The sequence below is a fragment of the Euprymna scolopes genome, chromosome 3 (genome assembly GCF_053919585.1).
Source record: "Euprymna scolopes isolate OS-2025 chromosome 3, ASM5391958v1, whole genome shotgun sequence".
NCBI classification, from domain to species: domain Eukaryota; kingdom Metazoa; phylum Mollusca; class Cephalopoda; order Sepiida; family Sepiolidae; genus Euprymna; species Euprymna scolopes.
In genome coordinates, this window is record NC_136484.1 from 129111722 (window position 1) to 129127238 (window position 15517).

The following is a 15517-nucleotide window of genomic DNA, read 5'->3' on the forward strand; positions in this document are numbered from 1 at the left end:
TTGTTGCACTATGTAATAATAAAGGCGCATGCAAAATTTCAGCCAAATCACCCTAGTTATTTCTGAGAAAAAGTGGAACGGACAGATTAAGAGAAATACAGAAAAAAAATGATTATCGTTAAATGATAGCGATTGCTATTTTTTTTTGTTTTGAAAATTTTTGTGTATCTTTTTCTTCTTTTTGAGTTGGTGTTTTTTTTTATACGAACATTTTTCTTTGTTCGGTTATATTTATTTTTAGTTTTTATAAGTGGGGATCATAAAATTAATTTACCTAAAATATTAATACCAGGATAAGTTCATCAGTACTGAAAGACCTTTGAACTCTTTAATAAGTGCAACAGTTCAGACCACCAAATGTTTAAAAATAATTTTTCAAAATTTTTTATTAACCAAAACAAAACCACAAATTGCTGTTTATACTTGAGACAGGTTTATCTACAGGGTGAACAGAAAGTCCTTGGACCATTTTCAGTTTTAAAATTAAATATTGTTAAAAATCACTTTTTCTCTTTTCGAATAAAGTAAGTATTTAGTCTAACCATTGATCTAATTATTTTCAACAAAAATATTAAAATAATTTTGTTTAAACTTTCAGAAAAATGAGCAAACGAGAGGCCATAATTCAGCTTCATTGCGCGGGAAGGACAAACTCAGAGATTATTAAGCTCTTGAAAGTGGCTAAATCCACTGTGTACCATGTTGTGAACAGATTTAAGGAACTTGGTACATCTGAAGACCGTCCTAGGAGTGGAAGACCTCGCACTGCTCGAACAAAGGTGATTAAAGCTGTCCGAGAGAGGGTAAGGAGGAACCCGAAGAGATCTGCAAGACAAATGGCTAAAGACATGAATGTGAGCGTGACCTCGATGAGAACCATCGTAAAAAACGATCTCCAGTTGTCCCCCTACAAGATGAGAAAGAGACAGTACCTCACACCTGCCCAAAAGCACAAGAGACTTGAAAGAGCAAAGCTTCTTCTTGGAGAACTGAAGGCTGGCACGGCAGAGCGAGAGATCGTTTTTTCTGATGAAAAACTCTTCACAATTGAAGCGACTGTTAACAACCAAGCTTCTCTCTTTACATCATCAACATTCTGATCCACATCTGGCATCAATTGAAATGAATGGCTCTCGTCTTCAGGAGGCCTCAAGTTTTGACAAGCTTCTGGGCTTGACCATTACTCCTGATCTTAAATGGAACACGTACATCAAATCTGTTGCCAAGGCCGCTGGAAAAATGGTGGGATCTTTCTATCGATCCGGTAAATATCTCATTGCTGATGCTATTCTCTATCTATATAAGAGCCAGGTACATCCAAGGATGGAATACTGTTGCCACATCTGGGCAGGAGCTGCTAGAAAGGACTTGTCCTGCCTTGATAGAGTTCAAAATAGACTTCGTAGCCTCGTAGGAGATGTCCTTTTCTCCTCCTTGCAACCTCTATCTCACAGAAGAGATGTTGCGAGTTTGTCTCTGATGTATCGTTATTTTCATGGAAAGTGTTCGACTGAGCTTCAATCTATGGTTCGCCCTCGCCAAACTTTCACAAGAAACATTCGTCTAGCTGTAAACACTATCAATAATTCCCCCCACTCTTTATCTGTGCCTAAACCTAAACGTAGATTCCATGAACAAAGCTTCTTTCTTAGAACTGCACGCCCGTGGAATTGTCTTCCGTTTTCCTGCTTTCTGGCTGACTACAATATGTTCAAGTCTAACGTAAATAAGTTCTTGATGAGCCGTTCCATATAAGTTATCAAATTTACCAAATTTTCATTACTAATGATTACTATATTGTTCAATTTCTACTGTACACTCTTTAACCCTTATCCTTGAGTGGCCTCTTGGCCTTGATAATGTGGTGATGCCTATGTAAAAAAAAAAAAAAAAAAATCAGAACGACAGAGTTTACGCAAAATCTTCAGCAGACATTGATGACTCTATGAGAATAGTTTTCCGCCGACAAAAGCCGTCTTCCCTCATGGTGTGAGCTGCAGTCTCCAAATCTTGGAAGTCGCCTCTGATTTTCGTGGAGCAGGGGGTTAAGATCAACACAGATCGCTACATTAACGATATTTTGGTTCCAGCATTTGAAGAGATGAAGAAACACTTCAAAGATCAGCCTTTCACCTTCCAACAAGATGGAGCACCATCCCACACCTCCAGAAAAACTCAGGACTGGTGCCAACGTCATTTTCCAAGATTCTGGAGTAAGGAGATGTGGCTTCCTGCATCGCCTGATTTGAATCCCATGGATTTTTCGGTGTGGTCTTTGTTGGAGGCAAAGGTCTGTTCTGTTGCTCATCCAAGTGTTGATGCTTTGAAGACATCTCTTCTGAGTGAATGGGCTAAAATACCTCAGGAAACGCTGCGTGCCTCGGTTGGTAACTTCAGACAGAGAATTGAACGTTTAATCGAAAGGAAGGGACATCACATTGAAAATAAATAATTTGAATTTATTCTTGGTTTCCTAACTTATAATTTTCATTCATGTTTAATTTATATTTTTGTAATTTTCTATTAATAAACCACTTTTGAATTGGTCCAAGGACTTTCTGTTCACCCTGTATTTAATGCGGCTGCCATCAGAAACACCTGCAGGTCAAACCTTCATAAAATCTAAAATCAAGTGATAAAAACCTCAAATCACTATTGCACATTGACAACAACATGAACAAAAATCAACAGTATCGTTGAAATTTGGTATCCGACAGAAATGACTGGAGATATTAACAGCACAATATTAACCAAGTGGTCATCCTCAAGTTTCGTGGGTCTTTGTTTACTTCCATTTTCTGCTTCACAATGAATACCCTAGAAAGTTTTCCCTTCTGATATGTTTGCCAGTTTAAAAATACTGTTATTCTTAAAAACAGCCAAGTTTGTTTGCTCATTTTAAAACTGGTAAACATTAATCAGAAGGGATTTTTTCTGCGCATTCATTGTGAAGCAAGACGGTCAAAAATAAGCAAAGAAACGTGGAACTTGAGGATAACCAACCAAGTTAATGAATATATAGTAACGATGGAAAGTAAAGCATTCCTGGCTACATTGAATCACGCCAAAACCAAAAAATAATTTAAAACAATTGCAAATTTATAAAATTAATAAAATTTAACAACAATTCATTCAAATTTAGTTCATTGAATATTTTATTTATTTTGTAACAGGCAAATTTGCAGACTTTACTCATTAACCCAACTCGATTGTCACCCTCTTACGAATTAGTTTCAAATTGTTAAAGAATTTTTTTTATGACAAAATAAGCCACAAATGACTTGATGAGTAAAACATTAGGTATGACACTAATAAAGGCAGTATTTTTTAATAATAATTGTAAAAACTTGGAAAATAAAACCGATTCATTGTAATTTTTGCTGTATCTTAAGATTACAAAAAAATTTTTTTTTTTTAATTTACTTTTCATAAAACCGGTGAATTTTCAAAAAATTCCCCAAAAACTTAGAATGGGAAAAATGAAATGCAATATTATTTCTATATATTTTGGCGTGAACAATGAAAACATGATTTTTAAAATTCTCTCAAAAATCAAATTTGATTAATTTTGTTAATTTTTTTTTTTACAAACTTATTTAAAAAAAAGCTGAACTATATACAAACTGAAATAAAATAATATACAAAAAAAAAAAAAAAATCTCATTCTTTAATATAAAGTGAAAATTTACAAAGAATTTCATTTGACTAGTTTTTACTTGTATTTTTTGTTATGGGTGTCAAAAATTAGTGTCATACCTAGTAAAAGATTATTTAATATCTGGATGTTATTAAAAAAAAATAAAAACTTAAGTCAGATGTTAAGCAAACGAAACCACCGAACGACAACTATAACATAACATGGACATTTTAAGGAAGAATTCTATTTTATTAATTCAGCATTTATTTTATTCAATTCATAGTTAGGTTCGCATGAAATGATAAAAAAAAGGGGGTAAAGGTGCAGCATCTTTCCACCCTCAAAAAAACCCTTTAAAATTACCACTATTATAGGTTTTCGGGGATACTGAAAACGAATGTTTCAAATTCCAGGAAAATAGTAGTTTTGAAGATATGAAGAAATTATAGTTTCAAAAAATGAGAGATTAATTGAACGTAAAATGAGCACCGACTTTATGCAGCAAAAATATGTGCATTTACGTGTACAACAATGGCTACAAGTTATAACAAAGTATTAATTGCTTAATATCTGTAAAACTACTTATTTACAGAAAATTTAAATGCAATATTTGTTTTCAGCACAACCAAAAACCCCTTGAAAATAAGTTTTTCAAGGTAGGTTTTGTGTTGATCCCCTACTTTTTGAAACTATGTCTTCATATCTTCGAAAGTAATTCTTTCCTGGAATTTTAAACGTTATTTTCGTTTTCAGCACCTCTGAAAATCTGTAATAGTCATAATTTTAAAGGATTTTTTGAGGGTGATAAGATGCTGCACTTTTATCTTTACTTTCACTTAACAGTTTAACAAACAAGATATCGTAAAAAAATCAATTAAAAATGGAGGAACAATCAGAAGTGGAAGCAGTAATTTTAAAGATATCAAAAAATCGAATTATATTTAAATATTAAATGATACTGACCCCCCCCCCCCAAAAAAAATGGGGCTTAATTGTATTATATAGAAACCAGCAGAATACTTCACATTTTTCAGAAAACGTTAGATAAGATTGATTTTTGATGTTTCTTGTCTCCATTTAATATTCCTTCTACTTTATTTTGCTGACGGTCATTCTTTTCTCTTTGAATCAAACATTTTACCTTCTTAAAAGTTGTATTAGACTCAAAGAAAACATTTTTTGATCTAACATTTTCGAGGGCAGGAATTTGGTACTGCTCAAATACACCAGCATCTTAAAAAGTTGGTTCTCCAAAGAATTAAAATTTAAAAAAATAATATTTTTAAAAGGAAGAAGATTATACATATGCACCATATTTTCATATGAAATCATGTGCATTTCCAAAGTTGATATTTTTTTTTTTTAAGTTTTAAAACTAAAACTATTGAAGTACAGAAATAAGGAACTCGTGATTTCTGGAAAATAGTGTAGTAAGTAATGAGCAATCAACAATTCCCCCACTATTCAACACTCTGGAAATTGTTTGCACAGCAACTGAAAGACTAACCTGCTTTACCCATCAGTTTGGCCCCAGCAAATCACTCCCTCGAATATTTTCCTTTGCAAATAGAAACCACACTAGATGATCTGAAAATCATCACTTCTCAAGTACACAAAATCATAAAAAACACCTAGACATCTCAAAAGATCTCATCCTGATTGTACTATTAAAAAATACTCCGCTGAGGTTGCACCAGTTCTCTCCAAACTTTTCAACAAATGCCTTAATGAATCTTGTTTTCATGACTGCTGGAAAAGTACTTCTGTGGTACCAGTTTAGTAGTGAAAGTACTGACCCATTAAATTATCACCCCATTGGCCTCTTTCGCCAAAATCTTTGAATCTTTAATTAATCAAGTTCTAGTCCACTACCCCACAGCTGCTAATTTTCTGTTCAGATTCAGTACAGATTTAGGTAGATCCATTCTACTGCAGATATCCTAACTGTAATCTCTGAACGTATATACCATGCACTGGATAATGCACGGAAGGCTAGGGCAGTAGCTCTAGATATATCTAAGGCTTTTGACAAGGTATAGCACAATGGTCTTATCATGAAAATCAAATTATATATTACTAGGCAAATACTTAATTAAATCCTTAAATAAGAGAAGAATCCAGGTTGTCCTTGATTGTTGTATGTCAAAACAAAATGATATAAATGTGGGTGTGCCTCAGAGGTCCATCCTTAGACTTTTATTATTTTCTGATATTCATTAATGACCTCCCTGATTGTCTCCGAGATGAGTATATTTGCTGACGACACCACACTCTATAAAAGACACAAGGGGCTAAACAAATGAACACATATCCATGGCAATGACGGAAACCCTAGAGAAAGACCTCCAGTCTGTAGTAGAACGAAGACAAAAATGGATGATTACAATGCTGCCAAAATTAAGCTTGTTTTCTTTAATAATTACAAGAAACTTTCTTAGCCACTTATTGCCATGGCTAATAATACATTACCTGAAAGTATTTTGTTCAACCTCCTCAGCTTAATGTTCACAGGGAACATGAATTGGAACAGATACATTGAGAGTATTGCCAAGGCTGCTAGAAAGATGCTTACATCTGAGTATTCTGTACCTCTACAAGGCCAGCGTTCGCCCATGTATAGAGTATTGTTGCCACATTTGGGCTGGTACACCTATTAGTTTCTCCTTAGACAAGGTTTGCCAACCTAAGTCCCACACTGTCAGCTAGGGTTCAACCTCTGTCCCATCAATGAAATGTTGTATCCCTCTGCCTGTTTTACAAGTACTTTCACGGTAGGTGCTCTGATGAACACCTTGACATAAATACCCCCAACAAGCATCAAAATCCCACCCCTATACAGTAGAGATCCCCAGATGCCAGAAAGCCTTCTATTTCAATAAAATCTTCCCTTGGACTGCTAGACTTTGGAATTCGCCTTTGGGCCCCTGTTTCTCTGACTGTACTGACATGCAGAAGTTCAAGTGTAATATGAATAGACATCTTGCTAATCAACTCCCAACATAGTATCCTTGCAAATTATGTCCCAGATAATAGTAGCCCCCCAACATCAAAGTGGCATTGTGCCTTGTCTGGGGTGAAAATACAATTATAAAAAAAAAATCTTCAACTTTCGATTTTCTTGTAAATTACCCATCGAAAGTCAACTTTGCTGAAATATTTTGCTTTAATAGAATTGTTAGTTTTTAGTAATTTTGCAGTTTACGGATCATGGTATTTTCTTTTAGATAAGATTTTCAAGTTAAATACAATTTTTACGATATTTTTTGTTTATTAACTTGTCAGGTGAAAGTACTGAATACTTGACAAAGCTCCTGTCTTCCCATGTTAATGTGTTTTTCTACATAGTAACGTTATTTCAGCACAATCCGTAAACTGCAGAAGTATTTATTTTTCTAACAAAAACAAACCTTCTATGCATATTTCAGAACTGCCAGGTTAGTTAATTCAGCACCCTCTAAGTAACTTTGCATCTATATATTCTAAATCACAATGTCACATGCAATGCTAACAAAGAAAATAAATAGCAGAACAATTCCAGTAGATAAATCAGCACTTGCTTATCTTAGCGATTTAAACGCGTTTCAGTTTCTTGTTTGTCCCGGCGAAATTAGGGTGCTTGTTAAGATGAGTTGACAGATCAATTTTTTTTTAAGCCATCAAACAAAAAATTAAAGTAATTTTTTTACCGAAAATTGGGGGAGAAATGGCATTTTCCCTAGATGTGAACACCTTGAAAATTGAGAATACAAGGAACATATCTCCCCTTTCGCGACTTTAATAGTGACATTTTGTTTTAGCCTATAGCGATATAGTTCATGAATCTTTGGATATATTATTTTCGACACAATTAAGTACTGTTGTTTCGACGAAAAATCACATTAAAAAAAAAAAAAAAAAAATCAATCTCAACAAGCACCGAAATTAGTGATAATTCCAAAAATTACAATAAACGATCCAGTAGAAAAATAATTACAAGTAAAAATATTAAGCTTTATCGCAGGTTTTAATTTAGAAGAGTTGTGCAACCAATTCAGTATGGCAAAGGGAGATAAACCTTGTTGACAAATTATGGGTTCGCTTTTTTAGCACATTCAATTGGATCAGTTTTCGTAATTTTTGTGATTAATACCAAGTTCGTCATGACACGTAAGTACGTAATAATGTTGGTACTTAAGCAGAGAAGGTATCGTGCTGAAATTCGTCTCATTCTACGCGGTCGTATTTTTAATTTCAATAAATATTAATTTTTTTATTTAGAATTAAACCTTATTTTTAAAAGAAAAAAAAATACAGAAAAATCTTTGATGTACTACTTGTCACGACACAGAAATGTCATATTCCAAACATCACATTAATTAATCAAGTAGTTTATTTTTTATAAATAAACTCGTTTTAAACGATTTTAAGCGATTAATGCGAAATCGGTAGCATTACAAGGCTGATATAAGTTTTAATTGTGGACTTATATGCCTTTATTTTTTACAAGATGGCGACGGGGGACAGCCCCTTTTTGCTTACTCATAAAATTTGATTTTCTTAGCTAAAAAAACTACTTAATCAATTTGTGACTTTTGGAATATGTCATCTATGTTTCGTGACGGGTACGTACAAAGATTTTCTGTATTTTTTAATTAGGCTGAATTCTAAATAATTATATAAAATAATTTAGTGTGCAGTTATGGAAGTTATGCTGACGCGAGAAATATCACAGACATGCAGGAAGTGGCCACAGTTTTATATAGACATAAATAATGATATAATCATTTCCTTTATTTAAACTCGACTTTAGGCTGGAAAGAGTTATCTGCCCTTGTCATCTTAAATAGTTTCAAATCACAATGTTTTAGGTAAAAAAAAAATAACATTAAACTTTATTTCAAATTTATTTTTTTAGAATTTAGTCTAAACACTGAATTAAAAAATATATACACCGAATTATTAATGTAGAAAATTTAGATCAAGCAACATTATTTTTAAAGTTACTAAACTTAAGTTAATAAGCTGGTAGTTTTAAGTTCTCCCCCACTGCAAGAACTTTGTTTTAATAATTTTATTTCTCAATAAATACGTAAAATCAATTTGGTGCTTCTACTACAGAATTTACCGAAACAAATTCTTACTGAACTAAATCTAAATTTTAAGTTAGGTTAATAAAATTCAGTTTAAATTCTGTAAAGTAACATTTTGCAGGACTGAAGAAAAAAAAAAAAAAATGGTGCTTATGCATTTATGTTACCATGCTATTTTTAAAATAGTATTTTCAAGGTAAATTCAAGTTTCACGATGTCTTTATTTCACGAAGTACAGAATAGTTACAAAACATCCTCCTCTCCCCATGTTAAGAATGGCTTTCAAAATCACATCATTTCAGCAAGGTAGCATAAGTACAAAAAAAAATTTAACTGATTTTTTATTAGGCTCATTATTCAATATTTTAATTTTGGCAGTTAATAAAAAAGACCATGTTGCAATCTTAGCCCACATATTACATAATAATAATAAAAAAAAATATTGATTTATTGTAAATAAAAACTTAAATAAATTCTTTATTTCGAATGAATAATAATAAAATAAAAAAAAGAAAGAGTCCTTTACAAATAAAATGCGGTTTTATTTTTTTTAATTAAATAAAAAGTAAGGAAAAATATGAAAAAGTTAGTAAATGACATCGGCTAGCTTTAAATAAGTTAAGAATTTTGCAATAAAGGCCAAAGAAAAATAAATAATTTTAAGAATCGTTCTCTCTCATTTTTTGGGGAAAAATATTATTTAGCTTAGGTTATTTCTTTTTAATTAAGAAAAAACACAGTCTAAAATATTGACCTTTTTCTCTTGTGTTAATCGAGGAAAGATAAAGAGAATCGGAAAAATACTCACAACATTTTAACGTAAAAAATTTATGTTTGTAGAAAATAAAAAAATTTATATATTAAAATATCTGAAGGTTGATCAAAGCCGGTTTCTTTTTGGTCCTTCTGCTATGAAGATGAGAATAATAATACTAAACAAAAAAAAATGCTGAGGGTATTAAAAAAAATACGAGAGAACCGACGAGCTTAAAATTATTGTTGTTGATAGGAGAAGCAGCGCCGGTCGAATGTCGTAGAGAACAAGAAGTACCCACGAGGCGGAGGAGGAAGTCATATTCGCCTCCTGCTTCAAGCCGACGCCGCCGCAGCAGCAGCGAATCCGTTGCAGTTGCACGGCCGCTGCTGCTGATTCCGGTCGAGCCTGCTGCTGCTGCCGTCAACCAAATGGTTTACGACAATCGCAAACCAAAAGCTTAATATTTACGACAGTTTAAACTACCCGCTAAATTCTTACGTTTTCATTTTCGGCTATTTTTGGACCCTTTCAAAATGCCCAATCGGAAGTGCTAGAACACCCACCCAACCCTCGTTAAATTGACTCAATTAATTTCCAATCTGAAGTGGGAAACGGGGTAGCAAAGTGTAGTATCAGTTTTCTGATGCTCCACTTCATCTTATTCTTTTCTCTCCCCAGTAACTGAAAGAAAAATCCTTTTAGACTGAGGCAGTTTAAATTTTTTGTCCCAATCCAAACCACCCGACTGTTTTTTTGTTTTTTTTTATTCTTCGGGAGCTGGATTTTCTCATTAAAAAACGACCTTATGTCTAACTCTACCGTTGTGGAGAGGCAAATTGCAAGTCAATAGAACAAACACTGGCCTTCCAGACTGGAGTGTAGTCGATGCTCACACATCGACGTACAAATCAAAATGCATAAACGCGTTTATACGCATATCTTTGACGTTTACGCAAACACTATCCTTTTTTTTTTTTTTTTTTACAAGGTGGTTACCACTTATCAAGGCCCGGAAGCCACTCGGGCATAAGGTTTATTGCGTGTACAGTACGTTAATGTTGGGATTTGATAAAGTGTCTTACTTAAGGGGGCGGTTCATCAGGAATTTGTTTATGTTAGACTTGAAGACATCCAAGTTGTAGTCAGGTGGGAAACAGGCGGACGGAACAGAGTTCCACAGGCGTGCACTTCTAAGAAAGAAGCTTTGTTCATGGAATCTCGTTTTGGTTTTGGCACAAATAAAGAGTGGGGAAAATTTTTGACAGTGGTTTGAGCTAGACAGGTGTTTTTCGGGAAAGATCGGCGAGGGGGAAACCAGGGATTGGAGCTCAGACGAGCACCTGCCATGGAAATAACGATAAAGCAAAGACAAGCTCGCAACATCTCTCCTGTGGGAGAGAGATTGCAGGGAAGAGAAAAGAGCATCCCCCACTAAGCCACAAAGCCTATTTTGTACTCTGTCAAGGCAGGATAGAGTGTTTTTAGCAGCTCCTGCCCAGATGTGGCGACAGTACTCCATCCTTGGAAGTACTTGGCTTTTATATAAATAGAGAATTGCATCAGCAGTGAGATAACTTCTGGAGTGGTAGAATGATCCTACCATTTTTCCAGCGACCTTGGCAATAGACTTGATGTACGTGTTCCATTTCAGGTCAGGAGTAAACATCAAGCCAAGAAGTTTATCAAAACATGGAGCTTCCCCTAGTCGAGAACCATCCATTTCAATTGATGCCAGAAGGGGATCAGACCATTGATGATGTAAAGATAGGAGCTTGGTTTTAGATGCATTAAAAGTAACCAGCCACCTCTTCCCCCACTGTATCACGCGCTCAAGATCCGAGGAGAGAGAATCAGAGAGAACTTTGTCATTTATGGCCTTTGATGTGTTGCCGTAGATGGTCGTGTCATCAGCATAGATGTCAATGAATGTTTTAGGTATGTGTTTTTGGAGATCATGAGGGACTCCAGCATTAATACTGAGGGCCTCTGATTTCTGCCCATCAACCACTACTCTTATGAGCCTATCAGAGAGAAATGATTTAATGATCGAGAAAACATTTCCAGTTATACCGTAGCTGGAAATCTTGTGAAGTAGGCTCTTATGCCATACTTCATCGAAGGCTTTTGATATGTCAAGAACCATTACCCTAGAGAGGAAGCCTTTGTCAAGAGATTCACTAATCCTATGAGATATAACCGTTAGCACATCTGCTGTAGATCTAGCAGAACGGAAACCATATTGTCACTAAGAAGGTTATTTCTGCTGAGGTGGTTGACTATTTCTCTATTTAATATGGATTCCAGCAACTTACTCATGACACACAGGAGACATTGGTCTGTACTGAGAGGGAGACGACTTATCACCTGAATTCTTAAATACAGGGCATACTGATGAGGTTTTCCAGGCTGTAGGGAAGCACTTCTCTTTAAGGCAACACTTAAACAGTTTGTAAGTATGGGAGCAAGTTCTGGTTGAAGCTTTTTCAGCACTATAATTGGAATGCCGTTAGGGCCAGTTGCTTTATTGGAATCAAGGTTCTTGATTAGTTTAGCGACCTCACGCACAGATATTTGTATGTTGCATAGCGTGTTGTCTGTTATAGGAGGAAATACGGGGAGTTGATGGCTTTCGTCGCATAGGATAGAATTAGCTGCAAAGTTCTTGGCAAATAGTTTGGCCTTGTCTGATGCTGACGAGATGACCTCAAGTCCATTGATGATGGTTGGGATAGAACGCACGCTTCTGTTCAGGATCCTGTTTGCTATTTGCCAAAACTGGTGGGAACCAAGCTGCTGCTCAGCTACTTTGGATTTAACAGACTGAGCATATAGCTCTCTTGCATTTTTTATTACTGTTTTACAGTGGTTGCTGGCAGTCCTGAAAGCAGCTCTAGTCACACTGCATCTATTACGTTGGTAGCTATGGAAAAACTGATTTCTGTTCGTGATGGCAGCAGCACATTCTGGGGAGAACCATGGCTGGCTGTTAGGTTTTTGTTGGAATTTTTTAGATGGTATGAATCAGTCTATGCCTACAATTAACCATTCGGTCAGGTCTGATACTATGGAGGACACATCCATTTTAAACATGGAATGTAGGGGTAGATCAGATATAAATGTATGGAAGCTATCCCAGTCAGCTGTAGAGTATCGATATACAGTACGGTGGAGAGGTATGTCTGAAGACTTAATGCATTTCGTTTTTATCTTAACTGATACAACCAAGTGGTCGGAAGATCCCAGAGGCGACAGAACGGAACATGAACATAGCTCAGGGGAAATTGTGAGAAAAAGGTCTAGAAGGCTAGCGTACTGACCGGAAGTATCAGGCACACGGGTGGTTTCGTGAACAATCTGAGTGAGGTCATAGGCAATGGCGAAATCATGACAGAACCTCCCCTCATCATCTGTCTTGTTCGAGTGGGTCAGCCATTCCACATTGTGGACATTGAAGTCACCACAAATGTGGATGTTAGCCGAAGGATGAGCAGACAGGATGTGGTCAATTTCCTCAGATATGCTCTTAAAGATAGTAACTCCGCTGTTATGGGGGCGATAGAGGGCAAATATAAATGCAGTCGTGTAAGCAAGTGCAACCCGGAAGCACATATAAGGTAATTTAGGGTCTTAACTGGAGATATCCCTACCACATGTGAAGCCATCTTTAATGTAGGCACATATTCCATGCCCATGGCCATGGCGATCTTGGGGGTCAGATTTAGATGTTAAGTTAGAGAATCCTTTAATTATGAATTCGTCTAGGGAAGTGGTCGGCCCTATTCCAGTTTCACTTAGAAAGAATATGTCCGGTTTCGTCTCCTGTAATTGGGTTTCAACCTCTGGAAGGTTGGAACGTAGACCCCTGATGTTGGAGAAGGAGACATGGTAATAGGGGTCTACGTTGGAGGATGGGGTTCTAGGTTTATTCGTGAATTTTTTCCTGGAGATATTTCATGTTGAGGATTTGGGATTTGTGGAACAGGTCGACAGACTTGGTTAGAGCAGGACAGAGAGAGAGAAAGCAGGAGAGAAAAAGATAGAAAAATTTTTTTTTTTGTAGCACATGATAAGGTAAAGCCGTAACAATTACCCACTAGTATGCCATCGAGAGGCCCCACCAGAAACTACTGCATGGTCCAGAATCCATTCACCAGATGGCAATACAGCAGCCTCAGTACTTTACACCTGCTGATAGGACAGCCTCCTTAGTGGTTAATCCAAGGTTCGGGTCCCTGACTATCAGGCAGATAACGTCAGCCCAGACTACCTACAGCACCCTTACTAGTGACATGGCCACATGGATAGACATAGAAACAGAAGATTTCCAACATATCAGGCTACTGTTCACGAAGTACTGCCGTCCTGGAAAGCAGCTTTTTCTCCACCATTTGTCAAAAAAATCACTCATACGAAATGAGGACTGAGGGACAAATAAGGAGAAGCGAGAGTACCGAGAGCTGCCGATAACACATCCACAATGTGCTGTCTACTCTCCATTAAAAAAAAGAGGGGGGTGGTTAAAGGACATTATTAATATTTAGTAAGTATAAGTCCAGGACTCTAATTCGAAATTAAAGATATTTGAAGATAAATTCCCCTCCCATGTTTACGGATAAAATGAAAATAAAAATAAAATACATTACTGTAATTTCCATTTAAGGTATTAAAGTTTTCCTTATCCAGGAGACACCTCCAAAGAATTATAACAAGAATATTTAGCACCAAAATAAATTTAAAAAATACTGCTGAGGAGTTTTTACATGTTGACATATTCATTAAACATTTCTTATCCAAAAAGACACATCTAGCGCGTTTGAAGGCTTTTCGTCCATTGACTTGCTTTTGAGTTTCTGACCTTATGGCAGACTGGGTGGGAAAGGGTTGTGGTGGAGGGATGATTTCGTATATATACAGAAAAAGTTAAGTCGTAAATCCTAAACAATTTTTTCTGTTTTTCTTTTTTCTTTTCGGGGGGAGGGGGGTATTCTAGATAATTTTGCATTTAACGGCTGACTGAAATAAAATATATTAGACAAAATTAAGTCAAAATAAAGAAATTATAATAAAAAACAAAAACAAATAATTATATTTTGAACCAAGCAGAAAACTTTCTGAATTTATTTGAAATAGTCTTTCTGGAAACTACTTGGACCCTTTAAATTGCCCCCCCCTCCTCGTTCTGCGCTCTTCAAAATGAAGCAAAAATAGTTGTCCCGTGACAGTAATGCACAATTGCACAAGAAGTACTAAAAATTGAATTCCAACTATTACTAAATTGTCATGTCGCAATTAGTAATATACTGCTGTACTATTACATAAAACGTATTTTCACGATCCATTGATCTGCCATTATTATTTTTGAACTTAAACAAGGGAAGTGATTCATAGTTTAAGCTTCTAAAATTTAAGATACTTTCAAGTGGGCTGTTGCAGTAAGATCACGACCACCGAGATATAGCCGTGGTCATTGCAGTTACCTCCCCTGTGTATTATTTAAGAAAAACTTGCAATTGTTTTTCGAAAAATATTCTAATTAATAGTTTGATAATATTAATATTTTGGTTTTAGCATTTTTCATGATTTCGGATATGTTACTTCTTTCAACAAAACAATTAAGTAGATAACATTGTTTTTAATTAAAATTCGATAATTCAATTTTCGTTATTCCGAACAAACGCCCATATTATTTACACATCATAAACATTATTTACTTTTTAAATAAAGTTTACTTTTGGCAATTTCTCGTTGGTAAGCTGGCTTTATTTATTTTTTAATTCTTAGCCATAAATGTAATATATATATATATATATATATATATATATATATATATATATATATATATATATATATTTTACATATATATATATATATATATATATATATATATATATATATATATATATATATATATATCCTTCTCCATCTATTTCATTCGGCAAAGAAAAAAAACAATGCAATATTTTTGTTTTCTAGAATGATCGATAAATACTGTTTTCCTTTTTGTTCTTTTTAAAATTTTAATTCTTGTTAAAATTTCTTTCGAATTAAAAATTT

General features: G+C 35.0%; 2 protein-coding genes across 2 annotated transcripts in view; one reads left to right on the forward strand and one right to left on the reverse strand.

The window, feature by feature from the left end:
• LOC145259063 (general transcription factor IIH subunit 1-like) overlaps positions 1-9889 on the reverse strand; it is a 69952-nt gene extending 60063 nt beyond the window's left edge. Inside the window, exon 1 of the mRNA XM_080116689.1 lies at positions 9515-9889. The gene's annotated coding sequence lies outside the window, so the exon portion shown is untranslated. The remainder of the gene's footprint in view (positions 1-9514) is intronic.
• Positions 7692-15517, forward strand: part of LOC145259068 (uncharacterized) — a 126542-nt gene continuing 118716 nt past the window's right edge. Inside the window, exon 1 of the mRNA XM_080116705.1 lies at positions 7692-7783. The gene's annotated coding sequence lies outside the window, so the exon portion shown is untranslated. The remainder of the gene's footprint in view (positions 7784-15517) is intronic.